General features: G+C 41.2%; 1 pseudogene; it reads left to right on the forward strand.

Moving 5' to 3' along the window:
* The window catches only part of LOC143388641 (F-BAR and double SH3 domains protein 2-like), a 150599-nt pseudogene extending 134406 nt beyond the window's left edge, over positions 1-16193 (forward strand).
* Positions 16194-23187: the final 6994 nt, after the last annotated feature.

Genomic DNA, 23187 nt, shown 5'->3' on the forward strand with positions numbered 1-23187 from the left:
ACCACACATACTTTCTTCATATAACATGTACTGATCAGTACTCAGCTGAATACTTGTCCTCTGCAGATTTCCCATGATATCTGTCTATCTCTGTCTCTCTCTCCCACCCTCCTCTTCATCACTCTGCAGTCTCAACTCCAGCCACTTTGGCCTTCCTGAATTCCTAGTTCTACTTCATCAGTTCTGAGAGACCATCATCCTCTCTGCCTGGATTCCCTCTCCTTATGTCTCTGCCTAGGAACTTTTTCTGGCAGTAGGTCATTACTTAATGTCCAGTGTCTTAAAAACTATATGTACACACACACACACACACACACACACACACACACACACACACACATATTTATAAATACATATTTATTAAACATTTTTAGTTGTAAATGGACACAATACCTTTATTTATTTATTTATTTATTTATTTATTTATTTATTTATTTATTTATTTATTTATATGTGGTCCTAAGGATTGAATCCAGTGCCTCACACATGCTAAGGAAGCGCTTTACCACTGAGCTATAACCCCAGCCCTCTTCCATATATTTTGAACAGTTTTTAGTTAGTTTAGACCCTGATAGTCCATCTTGCTTGGAAGCAGGAATCCATTATCCTGATACTTTTTCACATATTTCATAACTTTTTGTGTCATATTTGGAATAATGTTCACTGTGATCACTTCTCTGTCCACATGGAGTTCAGAGGTTCTGTTGTTGATTTTCTATAAGCAGCTGCCTTCCCCTGTATTGAGTATTAACAGATTCTTTATCTAGATTCTCCCTACCTCATAGAAACAATAAAAGCTAATGGTTTATTAAGTGCCTCCTGTGCAGCAAGCATGCATTAATGGTTTTAAATGTATTACCTCATTTAATCCTTATGGTACCCTGTGAAGCAGTCATTAACTTCATTAGAGAGATGACATAATTGAGTTGGAGAAGTTAAGTAGTTTGCCCAAGGTCACACAGGAGGTGACATGGTCAGCTCTCACACTCAAGTCCAACAGACTCAGAGCCCACTGCTTCCTAGAGAGTACCACAAAGCCCATGGTGCCTATCTGAGGTTATTTTGCTGAGTACAAGAAGACCACTACTAAAACCAACTCAAAAAGATTCTTCTTATCTGTCCTGGCAATAACAGTAAGCATTTTACAACATCTAAGGAAGGAAAAATACTAGTACAGATAGAAAAAAAATCATTTTGATTGAAGTTCTGTCAAGTGACCGGAAGAAAAAGAATTGAGTGCAGTTCTTTAGATAATAGAAGAAGAATGTAATTTTAGAAATGCTGAGTCAAGAGGGTAGAGGAGGGGGCTGGTGTGTAGCTCAGAAGTAGCATGTAGGAGACCGTGACTTCCATCTCCTCCACCACGGGGCGGGGGTGGGAAGGTGAGGGGTTGGAGCCAGGGCTGTGGCTCAGTGGTAGAATACTTATCTAGCATGTGAGGCACTGGGTTTGATCCCTGGCACCACATACAATAAACAAATGAAATAAAGGTATTGTGTCCATCTACAACCATAAAAATATTTAGAAAAAAAGTTTTCTAAATATTTTTGTGAGGGTAGAAGAGGGGAAAAGAAAGAAATTATTCTGAGATGATATGATTTCGGAAGGTGCTGGAGCAGTGCAGAAGCATGTGTTGCTGTCACTGCAGCCTTTCATTCCCTTCCATAAGAACCAAAAAATGAACTCAAAAATAGAGCAGGGAAAGGAATGTTTAGTGTCAACCATTGTTGCCAAGTTAAAATGTCTTCAATTGATTCCAAGTGCCATAGCACAGTACAATATTAACATTTTATATATTTTTTTAGAAATTTGTTCTACCTTCATTTTTATAAATGTATGAGCATTTTAAAATTTTTTTGTAATACCCACATTTTTTAAATGTTTATAACCTTTCTTAGAGTGTGAAGGGAATGTCTTATAGTAGTTGAAATATTTTTTTTTAAGTTAGTGTTATGGAAATTTCTAGAACATCATCCTTATTTTTTGTATAACACCATTCCCTGTTGGAAAAAACAATAGAATCTGAAGTCTGAGATTTGAGAAGTCAAGATCTAAACTTATTTTGCCACTGGCCTGAGGGATTACAAATGAATAACTGTAAGATCAGGCACAAGATTACCTCACTGACCTGTGGAGAATTTTCAGTAATAATTATAAATGAAACGATGTCAGGACGTTTGAAGTGGTGGCAGTAAATGTGGCAGGAAAAATGTAGTTTATTCTTCTAGAATTCCCTGCGGGTCTCTAGAATTTCTTAGATATTCTTAAAATTTAGGAATTCTTAGAATTTTTTAAGAGGAGTCAGTTTAAAAGTATTAGTGATCCTCCTCCCCTCCCCCTCCTCCGTTTTTCAGTTGTAGGTGGACACAATACCTTTATTTTATTTATTTATTTTATGTGGTGCTGAGGATTGAACCCAGTGCCCTGTACGTGCCACTGAGCCACAACCCCAGTCCATCCCTCAGTTTTCTTTGTCCTGCACTCCCTTGACAGACAACTATGCTTGTGTAAATATTATTTATATTTAATATAGCACAAATGGTGCTATAGATAAATACATATACATTTTGAACATCCAATACTACTTTAATTAATATGCCTTTTAGCTATGGTGGGTAATATACCTTGAGACTCAGATTAGAAAATTATACATTTTCCTGTGTAACACTGCACAGGGGACTTTTCCTTTTGTGTCAATATACCTGTTTATCATCTAGTTATACCTGTTTATTATTTAGCATATAGTTCTATGACATTAAGTAAACTTCACAGTGTTGTGGCACTGTCCTCAGTATCCATTTCATCTTGCAGAAATGACTTCCCATTACTCACCGCAGTCCCTGACAATCACCTTTCTACTTTTTGTCTCTATGATTTTGACTCCTCTAGATATCTCATATAAGTGGAATTATGGGGTTTATTTTTTTTTGTGACTGGCTTATTTCACTTAGCATACTGTCCTCAAAGTTCATCCTTGTGGTAACATTGTCGGAATTTCCTTTCTTTTTAAGACTGAGTAATATTCCATTGTATGTATGTACCAATTTTGTTTGTCTTTTCATCTGTTACTGGACACTTGGGTTGCTTCCACCTTTTGGCTGTTGTAAACACTACTACTGTGAACATGGGTTTACAATTTTCTATTCTAGTCCATGCTTTTAATTCTTTGGGGTTTCTACCCAGAAATGGAATCGTTGGATTATATGTAACTCTATGTTTAATTTATTAAGTAAACACCATACTACTGTTTTTCCACACCAGCTGTACTATATACAGTAACATTAACAGTGTACAATGGTCCAATTTTCCACATCCTCATCAACATTTATGAAAATAGCTTTTTGAAAATAGCCATCCTAATGAGTATAAAATGGTATATCATGGTTTTGATTCACACTTTCCCAATGATTAAACATGTTGGGATCTTTTCATGTGCTTCTTGTCCATTTATATATCTTCTTTAGAAAAATATCCATTCAGGTTCTTTGCCTTTTGTTGTTGTGTTGTTGCTGCAGGGTTGGGAAGATCCTGGGGATTTAACTTAGGGGCACTTGACCACTGAGCCACATCCCCAGCCTTGTATTTTATTTAGAGACAGGGTCTCACTGAGTTGCTTACCACCTTGCTATTGATGAGGCTGGCTTTGAACCCACAATCCTTCTGCCTCAGCCTCCCAAACCACTGGGATTTCAGGTGTGCACCCTGAACCTGGCTGCCTATTTTTTAATTGGGTTGTTTTTTATTGTTGAGTTTTAAGCATTCTTTATATATTCTGGATATTAATCCCACATCAGATATATGATTTGCAAATACTTTCTCTCATTCTGTGGGATCCTGTCATTTTATTGTCCATTGATGCAAAACAATTTTTAATTTCGATGGTCCAATTTATTTTATTTTAGCTTTTTAAAAAATTTTTTTGGTACCAGTGATTGAACCCAGGGGTGCTTATCCACTGAGCCATATCCCCATCCTTTTTTATTTTTTTATTTTGAGACAGAGTCTCGCTAGAACCTCAGTAAGTTGCTGAGGCTGGCTTTGAATTCAGGATCCTCCTTCCTCAGCCTCCCAAACCACTGGGATTACAGGCATGCACCACCATGCAAAGCTATTTTATTCTTTTGTTGCCTATTGTCAGTCAGTATTTAAGAATAAAAAGTGAAAGATACTAATAAATATTTCTTCTCTATTTGAAACATATTTTACTATTGATTGTAAAAATGATCTCTATCCTCTATTAACATGCATGCATGAACAGACAGTCCTATCTATGTATAATCGAATAAGTAAATTAACATTTTGGAACAGTTCAATTTTAGGTGCTTTTCCTGTTTCCAGACATTTTCTTGAAGCAAGCAAACTAGCTAATGGTTTTTAATTTTTTCTAGCTAAATGCAGATAATGAAAGAGAAGAAGGAGAAGACTTTGAAGACAATATGGATGTTTTTGATGACAGCAGTTCCACTCCTTCTGGTACCTTAAGAAATTATCCACTCACCTGCAAAGTTGTTTATTCCTACAAGGTTTGTATTAAGATATTGCTGATATTAAATTGTGACAAACCTAAAGATACATGTGACTGTGTCTACCCAGCTTCTCACAGGACACCTAGCATAATGTTAGTATTCAGTTAATATCTAAAGGAACGAAACATAATGATGAAGAGTTTAAGCTCTGATATTAGATTTCTTGAGTTAAATCCTGTCTCACTGCTTATGAACTACATGAGCTTACTCTAGTCAGCCTCTTAATTTCTATGAGCCTCAGTTTCCTTATCTACATGATGGGGATAATATTGTAAAATAAATGTGAAGATTAAATGAGAGATTACCTTTATAGCAAAGCACTTGGCATAGTACCTAGTTCAGTAAATACAGTATATTCAGTAAATACAGCTCTTACCCTTACTCTCTATTGCCTGCTTGGCATAAACCCTCCATTAGAATGAACCTCAAAATTCATATCAAAATAAAATTGTTTCCCAAAGCAGTTTTTAATACTTTGCCTTTACTCATCCTAATATAATTCCCTCTTGTCCATATTGAGCAGGAAATCTGGATTAACAGATGCCAGAATTTCCAAACTTGGTTTGGTATAATAGTTCTTACTCTCTCTCATCCTTTCCTGCTTATCCAATTACTTTATATTCAACACAAAGTAAATGGTGTTTCAATTTTCCAGTTCCTTTCTTTCCCTCACTCCCACATTCAGTCTGTCAGCCAGTCCTGTTGTGCCCACCTCCACGACATATCCTGAATCTATTCACTTTTCACCATATTTACTCCTCTCATCTTTATCTAGGTCATTTCTTTGATTGTTATAAGATGGGGATGAGCCCTCATAATTAGGCTTCTTTGACACTAGCTTCCCAACGATCCATTTTCCAGCTACAATTATTTTTTACACATAAAGGAGTTAATTCCATCCCCTTTTCTAAAAAAAACCCTTTTTAAGCTTTAAATGTTAATTCCATTTCTTTTCCTAAAAAACCGTTCCCAGCCCGAACTCTTCACTGGAATCCGTAATGTCTAGCCTGATCGGACTCCAGGCATTCTCCCCAGCTTTATGTCAGGCCATTCCTCCACTTCACACACTCAGTACACTGGCCACTCTGGCTGCCTTTCTGGCTTCAAAAGTACCAGGTTCCTTCCTGAGTACACATCTTTGCACTTGTTGTTCCCTCTGATTAGAACTGTGTCTCCCCATATATCTGTTGACTGCCCTTATCTTCATTGTAGTTCAACTCAAATAGCCTCCAAAGGTCACCTCAGCCACCTAAACACATAGCTAGCTCTTTACTACTCTATCCCATAACACTGTTTTGTTCACCATACTGTCATCTCTCACTCAACTACGGGAATATGATCTGAGAAATGCAGCATTTGGTGACATTATCGTCATTCAAACATTGTAGAGTGAGCTTATACGAATCTAGATGGTATAGCCTAATAGACACCTAGCCTGTGTGGTAGAGATATATTATTTCTGTTCATCAGACCATGACGAACAAAACAACATGAGATTAAATCAAGCACAAGATAAACTCATGCAATCCAAAGATGCAATAAACGTGACATGTACAAGGCTACTGTTGGCCAGCATAAATTGTTTTACAGTAAACTTGTTTTTTTAATAAGTAGAGATTACACACCAAAATAATGATTAAAAGTATATTAAATATAAACTAATACCTAGTTGTTTATTATCATTATCAAATACTATATACTATACATAATTATGTGTGCTGTACATATATATGATTGGCAGCACGGTGGATTTGTTTACACTAATGATGCCACAGAAATATGAATAATATGTTATACTGTGACATCATGATGGCTACAATGCTGTCTTTTAATTTTTCATCTCCATTATAATTTTATGGGACCACCATATATGTGTGATCCAGTGTTGACCAAAATGTCATTATGTGGTACATGACTGTATAGCTCTTAGTGCCAGCCAGATTAAGTCTTACTTGTCTTCATATTTCTTTGCCTGGTTCCCCATTAAAGGCTTATGAAAGTATAAACTTTGTGTCTGTACCTTTTCTGTGTCATGAGCTCCTGGGACAATGCCTGGCACACAGTGGGTCTTGGATTAATAATTGTGAAATTAATAAGTGAATGATGTAAGGAAGGCATGAGCAAATGAATCCTTTTCTGGCCCCTATACTGATAGAGAAAGCAAGAGGAAAAGGTTAATGCTAAGGAATAACAACAGAGGGACTGTTCTGAGAGACTCTTTAACTGTCATACACTGGGCACTCTCACTCCACTCCCCAGTCCTGTGTTGCCAAAAGCTGGCATTATATACTTTTCAGTATCAGCTATTCCTGGGTTTTTTGAGTTTAACATCATTTCATTATATTTAAATTCATAATACTTGCTGTTTTCTTTAAAAAGTTAGGGTTTTTTCCTAGTGTACATTGTTTTGATAATGTTTTGAAATTTTGAAATCATCTTCTAAGAAATTTGGGGATATTTTACAGGACATTTTTAAACTAGGGTTCAGAATGTTTTCTGATATCACCTCTCCTTGTTATATTTACATGAAAGTTTCAAAACTAATTAAGATCCTTAGATGGAGAGAGTTCTAAGTGTCTAAATTGTTTTAAACAGCTCACATTCAGGCTGGGGTTGTGGCTCAGTGGCAGAATGCTCACCTAGCACGTGCAAGACCTGGGTTTAATCCTTAGCACCACATAAAAATAAATAAATAAAATAAAGATATTGTGTCCAACTACAATTAAAAAATAAATATTAAAAAAAAACAGCTCACATTCACCCATTGATCTATCACAGTACCTCCATTGATCTATCCCAGATACGTCTCTGTGAAACCAGACTATCAGAATCTATTTAGGGCTGAGTGCAGTGGTGCATGCCTGTAATCCCAGCAGTTCAGGAGACTGAGGCAGGAGGATCATGAGTTCAAAGCCATCCTCAGTAATTAGCAAGGCCCTAAGCAACTCAGTGAGACCCTATCTCTAAACAAAATATAAAAAGGGGCTGGGGATGTGGCATAGTATTGAAGCGCCCCTGGGTTCAATCCTCAATACAAAAAAAAAAAAACAGAATCTATTTAGTCAGTTAATCATGAGCTAAAACAGAGTGCACAATATGTGATAACTTTTGTGATATAAGAATTAATATGACACTATCCCTGCCATCCAGGAATAGACAGACGATGCAGTAGTTAAATAAATTTTACAGACAAGATGGCATTTAAATTAAATCATAATCTAGACTTTTCTAGGTAGAGAGAGAAGATAGGGAAAGGAAGGATCCTTCTAAGCAAAGGGAAAAGCAGATATGGAAACTGGGATGAGAGGATAGGGTGTTGAGAACAGTTTACTTTTGGATGTGTAGGAGCACTGAGAGGTGGGGAGTAACAGAAGATCTAAAGGCATTTGCTGTCAGATAATAAAGGGCCTTGAATACTAGGCTCAGGAGTTCGGTTTTTATTCTGGACTTTAAGGAGATAACTTTGGTCTTTGTGTAGAAACTCAGGAGGATAAATTAGAATAGAGAGATCAGCTGGGCACAGTGGCCCAGGCCCATAGTCCCAACTACTTGGAATGCTGAAGCAGGAGGAAGATGGCTTGAAACCGGGGTATTCAAGGCCATCCTCATAGCAAAACTCCATTGCAATGAATGAATGAATGGAAAAAAGAGAAAGAGACTGACTTTGAGCCTAATCATGATTTCTGTGGCCTACACCAATAAAAAAGGACTAGATGAACCTGGTGAGAACACAGAAAAGCTATATTTAATATTCAGATTCAAAAGCTTTAAAAGTATTCATAACTTTTAACCTTATTAATATCCACCCTAAGGAAATGAGCCACAATATAGAAAATGTTTTAGATACAAAATATTCTTTCAGGGTTTGGGATATAGTTCAGTGGTAGAGTGCCTACCTAGCAATGTGTGAGGCCCTAGGTTTGATCCCCAGTACTGCAACAACACAAAAGTGTTCTTTCATTATCTTCTACTTTATAATAGCTCACAGTTTGCTATGGAGTTTTGTAACAGACTGAAACATATTAGGACTTAAGGAGACATTGTGAGACCTTGCATATATTTAATAGCCATTGACTGACCACTTGCTGCCTATAGTTGGAATAAGTGAGAAATACAGTCCCCGCCTTAAGTCATTCTAATAGGGAACTCATAAGGACTATCAGTGAGCTAGAGCACCATGGTAGTCAGTGTGTGATGGACTCATGGAGTCTTAATGAAAGGAAGAAGCAACTGGCTCATTGCCAGTGATCTGAGAAAGAGAGCTGGGCCACAAGTCATGAGAAGCTACTGCTTCTTTGTTCATTTCAATCTCTTCAATAACCCTACAAAGAAGATATTATCAGAAAACACCATTTATTCAACAAACAATTACTTGAGCATCTCTTTATACAAATACTTTGCTCTTTCTAGGCCCTGTGATGTAGCACTGATCAAAACAGACAAAAATCTGTCTTTATGGCACTTATGTTCTGGTAGAAAAAAAAGAAAGAAAGAAAACTGAGACTCAGATGGTCTCTTGCCCATAGAAACAAGACTGAAACTAGACTTTTATACCTATAATAATCTAATCCATTCATCAGAAAGGAAAGCTGGAACAGAGCAGGACAGACAAAAGGAGCAGCCGGGAATAAGCATAGAAGCAAGAGAGACATGGTGCACCTAGACCACAGGGAAGAGTGTGCTGGTCCAGGGTACCCCGAGGCTCACAGGGCCCAGACTCTAGGTCTTTATTGCCATGTAGAGGAAAACCTTGTACAAAAGTTGTCATTGGTGTGTGGTGTCAGCACAGTCATGCTAGTGTCTGCTTCTGCTAGAAGACTCCTGCTGCACTGGGCCTCAATGGCTGTTGCACAAGGACAGCAACATATCCTGCTTTGCTCTCACACAGGGTAGAGACTGGTATGGTTGTATTGAGACTTTTTAAGTCTTGGCATGTAATTTAGGAAAACGGCTTTACTACAGAAGTACCTTTTACTGGTATATTCAGGACACAATGTGGTTTCAGAATAGCAAAGAAATTCCATTGGAAAAGCTATCAAGAGTAAATGTGGACCAACACTAATTATCTCATTCAACAATTTATCCAATGCTTAAATCCTGAAATTGCCCATATTTACCTCCTGTTGACTAATGATCTTGGCAGTGTCACATGGCCCTCTCGTATGCTGTCTTTTTTGTAGGATTATGTTTTTGTATATGCTGAATTAATTATATAAAAAATATCCTCCAAGCTATTTGGCTTTTTTTATTTCAAGAACAGTAATAACTTACCTATCACTCTTCAGACTAAATGTTATAAAACATCTTCTTTTTTAATAGAGAATCTTTATCAAATAGACTTAACTCATTTAATTCCAAATTTTAAGATGCATTAAGCCTGATTTTTCTTTTTTACAAAGAGTGCTGCACGTCCACATCCCAATAAATAATAAAGAACTAAATTATTTTCCTCAAAAAAGAATAATTGAGGCCAAAATTGACTCTACTGCTGTGTATAACTATGAAGAACAAATTTTTAAAAAGAGTAAATGAGACAATTTCTATCAGGTCCCCTCTCATCCTGCAGGAGTTCTGTCTCTTTTCTTTTCAATTAAATAAATTCTCTTTTACACTTAAAAAAAGTAAATAAGTGGGTTTCATATATTAACATAAGAGGTAATTTACTTAAAATCTGGTCCTGGAGTGGCTGGGGATATAGCTCAGTGGTAGGGTATTTGCCTAGCATGTGTGAGGTTTGGGGTTCAAACCCTAATACTGAGGGGAGAAAATCTAGTCTTATAGAATTCTCTGGTTTAACACCCATTTTCAAGACTGTTTTTGTCTTAAGGAGCTATGGTAGCTTCAGAATCTGGGTTTTGATGAAATGTTTAAAGCTTGCAAAATGTGGAGTGAATCATAGAAACTGACTAACTTTCTTGCCCAATTTTTGCTTGTGTAACTTGGAGATATTTTACACTTTGAAATTGTGAGATTTGAAAAACTATATGGTCTCAGTTGACAATTTTAACTGATCTTGGGACTTGGGGGAAGCTTTTAAGGCTTTTACCAGAGAGCCAGAAGATACTCACAAGCCCACCTGTTAATATGACATACAAGGCTCTTTAGGAAGCAAAGCCAAACAGACTCTCCAACCCCTCTGTGGAGCCTCTGAGAGTCTCCTCTCAGGTTTTGTTGTCCTAAGGGAAAATCTGGTGACTGGTGCTATCAGGGACAATAAAGCCATCACAGATTGTGTAGAACCTCTAAGAATCAACCCAGTCTCCATACTAATATTGGAGCATAATCCAAATTTTGCCTGATCTCAATCATGGCCTTTCCCACAATTTTCCTCTTTGGGCCACTATTTTATAGCAATTCCAGATCAACCCTCGGCATTGCTTAACCTCCATCCAATCCATGTACATAGCCCTTTGCATTTTCCATGCACCTCCATGGTAGCCTTTGGTAGCACTTCCGTTTCAGTGCCTTCTCCTCTGCCTGTGCTTCCCAAGTCGTCATGGTTCTGTGCTTATTCATCCTACATTAACTCCCCAATCCTCAAGAGAATGGCAGGACTGTCATTTTGAAGAAATGGAGGCTGAGTAACTTACCACTAGGTACCTGAGCTGAAGCTGGAACCCACATCCTTCACTTCCAGCCCAGTGCTGATCACTGATCTGATTGCCTCCTGAGGATCCAGTTTTAGTTGCAGTTTTATTTTGTTTCATTTTTTTAGAGTAAAACTTCACCTCATTATGATAGTTTTACAGCATTGAAATTTTTATGTTTCTCAAAATCATTTCAATATTTTGATCCCCAGTTTTTTTTCTGACCAGCTCACATCTGCTCTTTATCTAACCTTTTTAATTTTGTCCATGACCATCCTCCATTGCAGGCTTCTCAAGCAGATGAGTTGACCATTGAGGAACATGAGGTGTTAGAAGTGATTGAAGATGGAGATATGGAAGACTGGGTAAAGGTATATTCCTTTGCTCATATCGCCCCTCTTGTGACATTTTTAGGAGTTTGTTTTGGTTCTTATTATGTCCGGTCCAAACCTTTGTGTGTGCAAACCTGTTTTGTAACCATGTCTTTTACCCAGGCTCGAAATAAAGTTGGCCAAGTGGGTTATGTGCCAGAAAAGTACCTACAGTTTCCCACCTCGAACAGCCTACTGAGCATGCTGCAGTCCTTGGCCACTTTGGACAGTCGGTCACACACATCCAGCAATTCCATAGAAGCAGAACTCGTTTCAGGCAGCCTCAACGGAGATGCCAGTGGTAAAGACTGAAACAAGGCACACTTTATTTGGTCACATTTGACCTAAACTGTATTACCCTAGGAGTAAGCCTTCAGTAGGTTAAAAAGCACTTTCTTCCTGTTTTTTGTTTCCCTTTTTTGATCACAGTGAGTAAAAAAATTACAACTTTGAGTGGTGCTCTCTGAGTTGTCATGTGAGCATAGGGGTGGTTGCAAAAGCAGCCTTTGTTCTTAACCAGATTTGTCTCTCTCTTGCTTTCTAGTCTGTTTTGTGAAAGCACTTTATGATTATGAGGGCCAAACAGATGATGAGCTATCTTTTCCTGAGGGAGCAATCATTCGTATCTTGAACAAAGAGAACCAAGATGACGATGGCTTCTGGGAAGGGGAATTCAATGGGCGGATTGGAGTGTTCCCATCGGTGCTAGTAGAAGAACTTTCAGCCTCAGAAAATGGTGATACTCCATGGATGAAAGAGATTCAGGTACCAGAGTGGGGAGAGCTGAATTTTATAATGTTTAAAGGGATGGAGGTGTGGCTCAGTGGTGGAATGTTTACCTAGTACGTTCAAGGTTTGATCCCCAGCACTGCTGAAAAGAAGAAAAGAACAGCTGCTTTAAAACGTGATTAAAGAAAAAAACTCCCTAGGGTCTCTTGAACCAGGCAAAAGTGGGTTGCAGTCTCTCTGCCTCACCCTCCCTGTTCCAGTCCTCAATTGCCAGATGTCTATATAGCTGAATTTCAGAAACCAGAGACTTGACGGTCAGACCCTTGTGGGATATGACCCTATTATGCCTTCATTCTTCTGCATTCTGTGAATCTATTAACCAAAATACTAAATCGTATATAGCATATCAAAGGTTGGTTTGGTGGAGAGAGAAAAAACAAATCGGAGAGAGAATGTGTTATGTCCATGGTTAGTTTATGTGGTACAACTCTGAGGTAGCTCTTCGTTCTATCACACTCAGAGCCCTACCACATAACCCAGGGCCTGCCAGAGCCCCTGTCCCACAATAAAGGGGCTGTAAGGTTTTGCTCATCAGTAGGAAACTTGCATTTACAGGAAGTCCTAATTTATTCAGTTCAGTTTTTCTCTGGGGATCTGTTACAGCAGCCTGGCAGGTAGAAGAATAAAGAAAGTGTTTGCCAATCTTGTTTGCGTGATAATAACTTAGCCTCACATACAAGAAGCTCAGCCAGTTATTGTATCTTCATATGTAAAAACAGTACAATTTGTCCCCTTTTTTGTTCTTCCTTAGCTTTGTTGAATTGACTAATTTATCATATTTTCAATTAAAAAAGAAAAGTTTAGAGAATGGTTTGACTTGGTAACTGTTTGAAGATAAACTAAAATCAGTAATATAATGAGATCTATGATAGGAAACTGTTAAATGCATCATGAAACAGTTTGGGGTAGTTATTTTAGGTCCATTTGCTGACGAGCAAAAGGCTGACAAGCTTTAACAGTCATAATTTAGTCCCAGAGAATAGGAATGTGTGTTCAGCAGCAGAGAAGAAGCCAGCTCTCTTTCCTGAGGCCAAGAGCACCTGGTAACCTTGCCTCCTTCCATGCAGATCTCTCCTTCCCCCAAGCCGCAAACATCCCTGCCTCCGCTACCGCTGTATGAAAAGCCTCCCAGCAGTCCTTACCCCAGCCCGGATAAGAGGAGTGCCCAGCTCTTCCCCCGTCTCCTTCAACAAATGGTAAGGGTCCTCTGGGCAGGGTCTGAGTGCATTTTATTGCACAGCACCACATAAATTGAGCTTTTTAATTCTCTCCCTTAGAAAATAGCCTCCATGCTGAGTCACCAGGATTCTCACAGGCATCAAGGCATACTCCTGAGACCTCATATGGCAAACTCCTGCCTGTAAGTCTCCTAGCTGGCAGGGTTATAGAATGCATAGTTCTTCCAAATCCAAATCGGCCCCTGTGTGTTGCCAAACAAGGATGAAATGAATTTGGGAAGGTAAAAAGATTGATTGAGGGGCTGGGGTTGTGGCTCAGAGGTAGAACGCTCGCCTAGCATGCATGAGTCACTGGGTTCAATCCTCAGCACCACATAAAAATAAAATATTGTGTCCACCTATAACTAAAAAATAAATTTAAAAAAAGAGCGATTAAAAAGGCTAAGTGGGTTATGTGCCAGAAAAGTATCTACCGTTTCCCACCTCAAACAGCCTCGACAGCTCTAAAGTCAATTCATCTTGGATCATTTAGTTTATACTGGAACACTTCTCACTGACATGGTAAGATCACAAGATAACCACTGTGCAGGTGTATTTCAATTGTATTTCAAGCTCTAGGAACATTGAAGTAGTATAATTGTAACATAAAAACAATTGTTTTAGCAAGTGTTTATTAAGAATCTATTTTCCAGGCCGTATTTGCCTCTTTGAGGAGCATTGAAATACACTAAATGACCTCAAAGAACTCCTGTTCTCAGGGATATATTCTGACAAATAGTTACCTATGCTCACCCTTCACTTTACTGCCATCTTAGTTCCACTACCACTCCTCTTCAAGGTCATGGCTTTCATACTGGTAATCCAGTGGACCCTTTGCAATTCTGTTTTCCTTGACCTTCTTGAACCACTAGGTTGATTCATTAAGCAGATATGCTTTGAGTTCCTTATTAATGACTTGGATCTTAATATTTTTTTTATACTGGGGAATAAATCCAGGGGTACTATACCACTGAGTTATAGCCCCAGCCCTTTTTATTTATTTATTTTTTTCAGACAGAGTCTTACTAAATTGCTCAGGCTGGCCTCAACTTGTGATACTCATGCCTCAACCTCCTGGGTAGTTGGGATTACAGGCTGGGCCACCACACCTGGCAGGGACTTGGGTCTTGATTCTAAATGTGATTGAAAGCCATTGTGAGGTATTAAGCAGGGCAGTGTTGTGATTAGTTTTGTATTTTAAACACATATTTATGGCTACCAAGTGGAGACCAATAAAAGGTGGCAGAACTGATACAGGAGCCATTAGGAGGATGTAGCAGTTGTCCAAGCAAGAGGCATTAGTAACATGGGCTGGTGGGTAAGAGTAGAAATGGAGAAATCGGGGCTAATTTTCTTGTCCACCACACTTTGCTGGCTGGCTCTATACCTCCAGCTCTTCCTTTTCATTGACCTTAGCAGGTTTCTCCTCCTCTCTCCATCTCTGCTGATACTTTTCATGATCCTGTCCCTAGACTGCTTCTCTTGAAGTCATTCAACATATTCTCCCCAAGTTACCTATTCCCATGACTGTGAGAACCAAATCCCAGAATCATGTCTCTCAGTGAGTTTCAGACTTGTGGTAATCTCAACTTATATGTCTGAGACCAACCCCCAAAACTCAGCAAAAATTAGTGAATTACCTTCCCTCCAAGACATGTTCCTTCTTCCATTTTGCCTGTCTTGGTGAATGGATCCTCTATCCTACCAGTGCTCTGGAGGCATTTCTCAGACCTTCCTGGCCTACCTGCAGTCATCACCAGGTCTTGCCAGGTTTACCTTGGATACAGGTCTCAAAACTCTTCACTGTTCTGCTTCCTCCATTCCTGGTATCTAGTTCAGCTCACATCAGCCTTCATTCTGAAAAGTCTGGAAAGTCTCCTATGTTGTCAGCTCACTTGTCCTGTTGCCCACTTCCAATCTCTTCTCCAAACTGTTATCTGAGACATCTTTTCATGGATCTGATATGCCTTACAATCCATCAAAGACTCCCCTGCCTACAGAATAAAGCCCAGATTTCTTTTTTTTAAATATAGGGTTTTTTTTAATATTTATATTTTAGGTGTAGATGGACACAACACAATGCCTTCATTTTTATGTGGTGCTGAAAATCAAACCCGGGTCCCACCCATGCTAGGCAAGCGCTCTACGCTGAGCTACAATCCCAGCCCAAGCCCAGATTTCTTATAACATGTCTCAACAAGGCCCTTCATTTCTTGCCCCAGCCTGCCTCTCCAGCCTTCTCTCTTAGAACTGACTCCCAAGACATGCTGAAATGTCTTATTTCCCTAAGTATTGCGCTCTTGCCTTCCAGGCTTTAGCTTTGGAGAAGGATTTTAGGGCTTTAGTAACTATTGTGCCCAGGGCTTTTAGCCCAGGCAGCAGTCTCATTTGTAGACTTGACATTTCATCCAGAACAGTACCTGCTTTTCGGGGTGGGAAATTTACACTGAAAGTATGTGCCCATGTCATTGGATAGAGGACTGGTTGGACTTTGCAGATGCTCCAGCCTGAGTCTGGAAGCTGACTTACAAACCAAGATTTTGTTCTTTACTCAGGTTCGAGCGGCTCCCCCTCCACCCACACAGAACCACCGAAGGCCAGCAGAGAAGATGGAGGATGTGGAGATCACACTGGTGTGACTATGGGCTTGCCCTTTGTTACCGCTACAATCAAGGCCAGGCTTGGAGTTTGGCCCATCCTGTTGTTTAGGCACCTTTGCATGATGGTGACTCTTTAACAGAGCAAAACCAAGGCAGATTCTCTGTGACTGGGTGGTCTGGTGAACTCCTCCCATGTTTTGAATATTTTGTGCCTTTTTTTGTTGTTGTCATTTTCTATGTCATCTCTCCTACCATAGCACAAATCCTAGTGGGCCCTAGAAGCAGAGGGGAGTAGCCCTCATGCCTAACAGTGGTCCGTTTTTATAGGAGATTCCAGACCAGGCCTCATTCCAGGGAATAGTCACAGAATTCTGATCATGTGTGCTCGTACAGTATATTACTGTGGCCACAAGGATGTGGCAAAAATCTCATCATTCTTCAAGTGGCTTTTGCTCATCTGATTAAGTATTAATCAGATTCTGTTGGCTCCAAAAGGAAACAGAAGGAGGGATTCAGGAGAGGCTGGCTCCTCCCCGAAGTTCGTCCCCAGATGAAAAGTGAAACCATACCGGGAAAAAGTGGACTGCCCATTGCATTAGCGCCAGTTGCATTAACGCACATCTTTTCCACAACTAACAGATTTAAAATAATAACAGTGTCCTTTGTATTAATATTTATGCCATTTATTTAGTATTAGTGGGGCTAACCTGGAGGGGGCTAAACTAGTAGCCTCATCTTGCCCATCACATAGACTAATAGAAAGGAGGCTACGGCCACAGCAGAGATGGAGCTTCCAGATCTGAAATGAGCCGGTTTAATGTTCTTTTTGTCTTTGGACATTTTTCAACTCAGTTTTTACAGCATATACTCTTCTGACCAATATCTTTAGAACCTGAGTGTCTGATAAATTAAGGACACATGCCTGCTTGTTGAGCTTCTCTATCGGGGAGGTCCCTAGCACTATTTTGTTCAAAAGCTAGTGCACTGACCCAGACAGCCTGGTCGCTGTTGGTATAGACAAGCTGTCACTCATGAAAAATGCAGCTCCAGGTCCTCCCTGATGCTTCCTAGGAAGGAAGAACCTGTGGGCCTATGGAGGAAACTAGCTTCCTGAGCAAGAAAAGACTCTGACTGCACATCCCACACAAGTGCAGACTGATGAGGAAGAGGAGCCTTCTGCGAGTCCCAGGAGAGCTGGGGGTGGGAGGGGTGCTCAGCAGTCTTCAGCACTGGGAACAGCGTGGGGCTCTGCTTTCCACCCATGGAAGGTAGGGAGTGTGTTACCTAGGGACTAAGGGAGGCTTGCCTGTTGCGTTTCTGTTTTTGCTAAGAAATCACATTTTTTAGAATTTAATCCAAAAGTTGTATTATGCTTTGAAAATCCCATCCCTCTTAAGAATCTTTAGAAACTTGAAATGCTCACCAAACATCCCTGTGGGATTTTTGACAAAATGTAGGGTCAGAACCGAAGAAGTTTTCAGTTATTCATTTGATCACTTCAGTAACAATACCCCTTGACTGTTGGCTATGGTTTTGGTTTTTTGCATTTTGTAAACTGTTGATCTACTTGAGGTCTTTTTATGTTTATCAAACTTATTCTTAAGTTTAAAAGAGCAATTAAAAGGGTGGTTTTTTAAAGATTTTACAATTTGTGGAAATGTTACAAATCTAAAAAGTGCTTATTAAATAGAGCAGTTCAACTTGCCACCCAGTCTTCTACTCTTTCTTTAGCTAGCCAAATTATCCTTGAATCTGGATTTTTCACAACTTCAGAAAGTTGTTGAAGTCTTTTGTTAGATCTTAAAATGTTTCTTGGAAGAGCTGCTAATTTTATTTTTAAAAACAAAGTTGTAAAAATATGCCTCCTTTTTAAAAAAATAATCCCTCCCTCCAGGACATGTAACCCAGCATCACCATGCACAGGGCAGGGCTCAGAAGGAGTCTCTGTGCAGCTGCGCTTTCTTTACAGTGGCTGTAAAAAATTTGTATTTATTATGTATAAAATATTGAATAATAAAAAATGGAATTAAGTTTTCCAAGTTTCCTTTTAAAAAGGTTTGGTTCAACAGGCTTTTCCCAAAATACCATGTTTCTTACAAAGATACTCTTGGGCCCTCCTTTACAGCATTTAACAAATTCGGAGAGCAAGTAAATACACCATGGGACACAGACCCTGAGACCACTTTTGTGCCAGGTATGATATCCTGGGTCCTAAAGACAGAAAGAAATAACTAATGGTCTTTGCTTTCAAGGTTCTTTCCCAGTGGGGAAAAAAGACGGCTACATAACAATGAGGACAATATTATGAGACATGCTGGAAAGAAAGGGCAGCAGCATGCTGGTGAGCTAAGGAGGGAGCCTGGAGGATGTGACCACTGGCTTCCTGGATGTGGTCATTCTGGATGCTTCTCCCCTTTCCCACAGCTACATCCTACGAAGTAATGAACTGAGTATGTATAAGGACATTTTATTGGTCCCAAGAAGGATATATCAAGTATGCAGCACAGGGTGGTCTCCACATACTCCTCACATCATTTCTCTCACCTCTTGGGTCCTCACCTTAATAACTGAGATCCTCGATAGTCTCCTGCTGTACAGGAACACACAGGTCCCTCAAGAGGCCTGTGTGAAGGGATGTGTGTGAGGTGTCCAGCCATAAATCTGGGACACAGAATATTTCCATCTTCTGCTTTCCCTGCAGTGCAGGCTGCTCACATTTGAGATGGCTGTTAGCACTGGAGGCTTAGTCTGTGACCAGGGGCAAAGTTCAGCTAATTGCCCCATCCCAGTGTCACAGCTAACCGTAGGCCTCCTTCATCTTAGGAACAAGATTGATGCGGGCAAGCCAGACTCCCAGCATATGGCTTGCAGCACTTCCTCTCTGACCCCACCACCCAGCCCACGTCCACAAGCCACACAGAAACCATGTGATGTCATCTGGCTTCAGCCCTGATGCTGTTAAATAAGTGATCCTCCCTCCAAGCTGCTGCAACCCCAACTTTAAAAGAAATGGAATGAGTGATTTCGAAGAGTTTATCCAACTCTTATTCTGGATCAGTTCAGTTATTCTAAGATACAAGTAAAAATATCACACAGCAGGTCACCGTAGCTGAGAACAGACCATGTACATAGGCTTCTTGGAAGGCAAGCATGCTCACCACTCCACCACCAACACTGTTCAGCCATGGCTGAAGATTTCTTAGAATAACAAGAAATTGAAAAGAAAATTCCAGCAATTGGACTCATCCACTGGCACAAACTGTCATGCTCCAGGTTGTAATGATATCCCAGGCTGTACTAGTCACTGCCAAGGGAACCCAGCCACAGTTTTTGGTTTTGGTTCCAGTTACTGCCCAGCCCTCTTCAAGTAGCTTTATGACAAAATCTGGCAGCTCTGAAACCTTTGCATTTGTTTTGTTCATTGTAAAGTTTTTCCTGACAGAAATATAACCAAATAATAGAAATTTTAGATTAAGAGGAAGAGAGTTAAAGTTTGTCCTGAAACCCCACCACTTGACACAACCAATTGAGTTTCCACCTAGGTTCTTCCTATGTTTGCTTTATTCCTGCCTGATCTGCCAAGAACCATATGAATGCCAAAGAGCATCTTGTTCCTGGACTATTTTCCCTTGGTCCCAGTGGCCAAAAAAAAACCACACATAGTCCTTCTGCCATGTCTGTTTCTGAGAATTCTGATCTGGGAATATCTTCCTGAAGTGTTTTATCCTGAAGCATTGCAGAAATGAACCCATGAGTAGGGTCCACACCCCTTCCACACTGTACCAAACACTTGCCACAGCTGGCTGTTGAGAGGGGCAGGAAGAAATGGGGGGAAGAGACTGTGTGCAAGCCCTGAGCTATCTCAGATTTGCCCTGAGGGGCTGAGGCTCAGCCCTTCACCTTTCTAGGCCTCATTTTCCTCATCTTTGAAGGTAGGAGTGAGAAGGTAATGCAAACTTCCTAAAGTCCAAAAGGATCAAATAAGATAATGTACAGATGAGCTGAAGATATTATTTCAGAGAAAGCCTAAAACCAAAGGTGGTGTGTCTGAAGATAGCAATATTCACACATTCTCACAAGTGGGTCCATACCTTGTGTCAAGATTCCTTCAGAAACCAACTCTGTTACTCTGTCCATTCAGCAAACTACTGTACCAGGCTATGTTCTGGGCACAGGAGTTCAGCCCCTGCACAAACAGGCTCACATAAGGTGGGGGGGGGGGTCTCAAGAAAACAGAGGAGCCAGGGCTAGGAGATGACCAAGGGGTAGTAGGTACCAGAACAAGGGTGTCTATCATTTAAGGCCTCAGATTAGGCAGGGCAGTTGGAGGTACTTAGGCCTACAGAAGAGCTATGTCACCTGGATGATGGGGTGGGGAGAGCCTTGGGACAGGAAGTTTGACAGATGGCAATATAGAGCCTGGAAGCCACTGTGATTTGCCTCAGTTCTGCTGTGTGACCCAGAACAAGCTCCTGCCCTCTCTTGGGGCATCAGTTCATGTACGTGGCAAGTGTACAGGTCATTCCAGTTTGACTAGGGACCTAAACTCAGGCAGACAGCACCCAAATGCCTGAGTACTAGAACCCCAAACACTAGGGTTGGGGGTGTGGCTCAGTGATAGAGTACTTGCCTGGCCTGCATGAGGCTCTAGGTTCCATCCCAGGACTACCAATAAAAAGAAAAGGGCTGGGGTTGTGACTCGGTGGTAGAGCACTCTTGCCTAGCATGTGTGAGGCAATGGGTTCGATTCTCAGCACCACAAATAAAGTCCATTGACAACTAAGAAAATATTAAAAAAAAAAAAAACAAAAACAAACTTGAGCACTGACTTCTGAAAGGCCTAGAGAGGTCTTTATCATTAGCCCCTTTGAGCACCTGCCCTGGGCATCTGTGGCCTCTCCCTCCAGTCTGCCTCTCCTTTCAGATCTGCTCCTCCAGGAAGCACAGAAATTTAAGGTGGACATGTACTCCATGAGGCCACACCATCCCACAGTGTATGATCAGGCCTGCCCCCATAAGTGGAAGGAAGGCCTTCAGGGAAGCTGGGGTCAGGGAGGCTGCCATCCCAGAGAGCGAGTCCCGTCATCTCCTGGGCTGTCTGAGCAGTCTGTGATCTGCTGAGCTGTGCCTTCCAGTGAGGCACTTAATCTGAACGGCAAGTTTCCTTCTCTCCGGTGTTCCTGCCTGCCCCTCACTTTGAAGGACACTAACCCTCCTGGTTTTAAGGGTCAGAATTGAAGAGAGAAGATGCAGGGAGGAAGCCCAGTTAGACACAAAGCTGGAATCACCCCCACTCTGGTAGTGGTGGTAGTTGTGGTGGCTGAAGTGGGGGGCATGGTGCATCACTGCCCAGGGAGCCTAAAGTCTGACATTTGTATGATGAATGCAGTCACAATGCAGGTGTGTGCAAGTGTGATCTTGACTCAACCTCTGAGTTTCATCTTTTCTCATCTGTAAAATAGGTGATAACCATATCACAAGTTGGTTGAGAGGAACAAATGAAATTACCGGAAGTACACTGGAGGCTGACACGTTAAGTACTTAGTAATGGTAGCCACTGGGACATCATTGGTTTTTTCAGCCATCAGTCTCTGGGGGGAGGCTGGTGAAAGGACTCCTCAGAGACCAGACAGCTGGTGACCCCTGCTGGCCACTAGGGACCAGAGCGGTAGGGCTGGGGCAGGGGTGAAGGGAGCTAGATTATTGAACTCACAGAGTGCCTGCATAGGAGAACTTAATGACTTCATAAACATTCCCTGAGGTTTCTCTGAGCCAGACCTGATCCCAGGGAACATTCTGTTCCCATCCTGGCCTATTTCAAGAGCTCCATGGCTTATAATGGAGGGAGGCTGATAACAAACAAGAAAGGGTAGGACCAAGCCTGGTAGATGAGGAAAGGGCTGTCAGTAGGGGAATCCTGAAGGACGAATTTTACTTGTGGGCTGGGAGGGACAAGAACATTCTGGATAGAGAAAAGCACATGCAAGTCACATTCAGAATAGCAAGGGAATGAAGACGCAGGCCAACAGGATGACTTCCAAAGGCTAGATTTCAAGCTGAGGGGTTCTTCTGAAGGCAGCAGGGAAAATTCAAAGGGTTGGCAACTTAGAAAGTCACTGGCTCTGGCAAGTACGGGACTGGGAGGAGACAGTGAGTCTAGAAGGTGGCCTGTAGTGGCAGCAGGGATGGAGAGAAGCATGAGGCACAGCAGCCTCAGGATCTGGTACTATGAGGGGCAGAGGTCACATGCACAGATGACAGGAGGCAGCTGGGTATGGCATCCAGAGTTCAGGACTGCCGTGCCAGGAGAAGTAGGCAATCTGGGAGCAATGAGTAGATTTTGCCATTTGGCCAACACCTTTCTGTCTTCACTGACCTGTGCCAAGGCCTAGGCTACAGAAAGAAATGGGGTGCTGGGTTCTGCCCTGTGAGTTCAGCCTGGACTGGGGCATATTGTGGGGGTGAAATTTGATGCCAAGGTAAATGAAGGCCCAGGCTTAAGCTGCCCTCCTCTACCTGGGCCCTGCCTCTGGAGGAGGAAAGGGGGCCAGTGTACCAAATACTTTGATATCACTCTTGTTTGTTAGGACCCTTTCCACCAGGACCCCATGGGCTGCTTGCTCCCTTTTCAGCCCACTTTGTTGGTTTGGCCTCAGGGCCAGGTTGGACCCAAGGCTACATTTCCATGGCTCTGAAAGGCACTGGTTTGGGCTGTCCTGAGCCGTTCTTCATGTTGTTTGCATGATTAAGCTGGGCAACCTGCGTCCCTGGGCTGGCTCTGCCAAAACAGCTCTATGCAGGAGGAGGAAGGAGACCAAACCAGATTTCCCTGAGCCCCCAGCCCAGGTCTCCCTGTATCCCACAAATGCTGCAAAGACGCAAACAGACAATTTTGTTAGTCACCCTCCCTAAGTAAGTGAGGAGATACATATTTTAAAAAGACTTTTTAAACAAGAACACTGTTTTTAAACAAACAGACCAAGTCCTTCTGGGTCTTCTTCCCCATTAAATTTGGAGGCCACCCCCATCCTGTGGGCTCTGGAGCTCTGTGAAGTGGAGGGAAGCTGTTCTCCAGCCCAGGCTGTGGGGGTGTAGTC

This window comes from Callospermophilus lateralis, unplaced genomic scaffold (genome assembly GCF_048772815.1).
Source record: "Callospermophilus lateralis isolate mCalLat2 unplaced genomic scaffold, mCalLat2.hap1 Scaffold_148, whole genome shotgun sequence".
Taxonomy (NCBI): Eukaryota; Metazoa; Chordata; class Mammalia; order Rodentia; family Sciuridae; genus Callospermophilus; species Callospermophilus lateralis.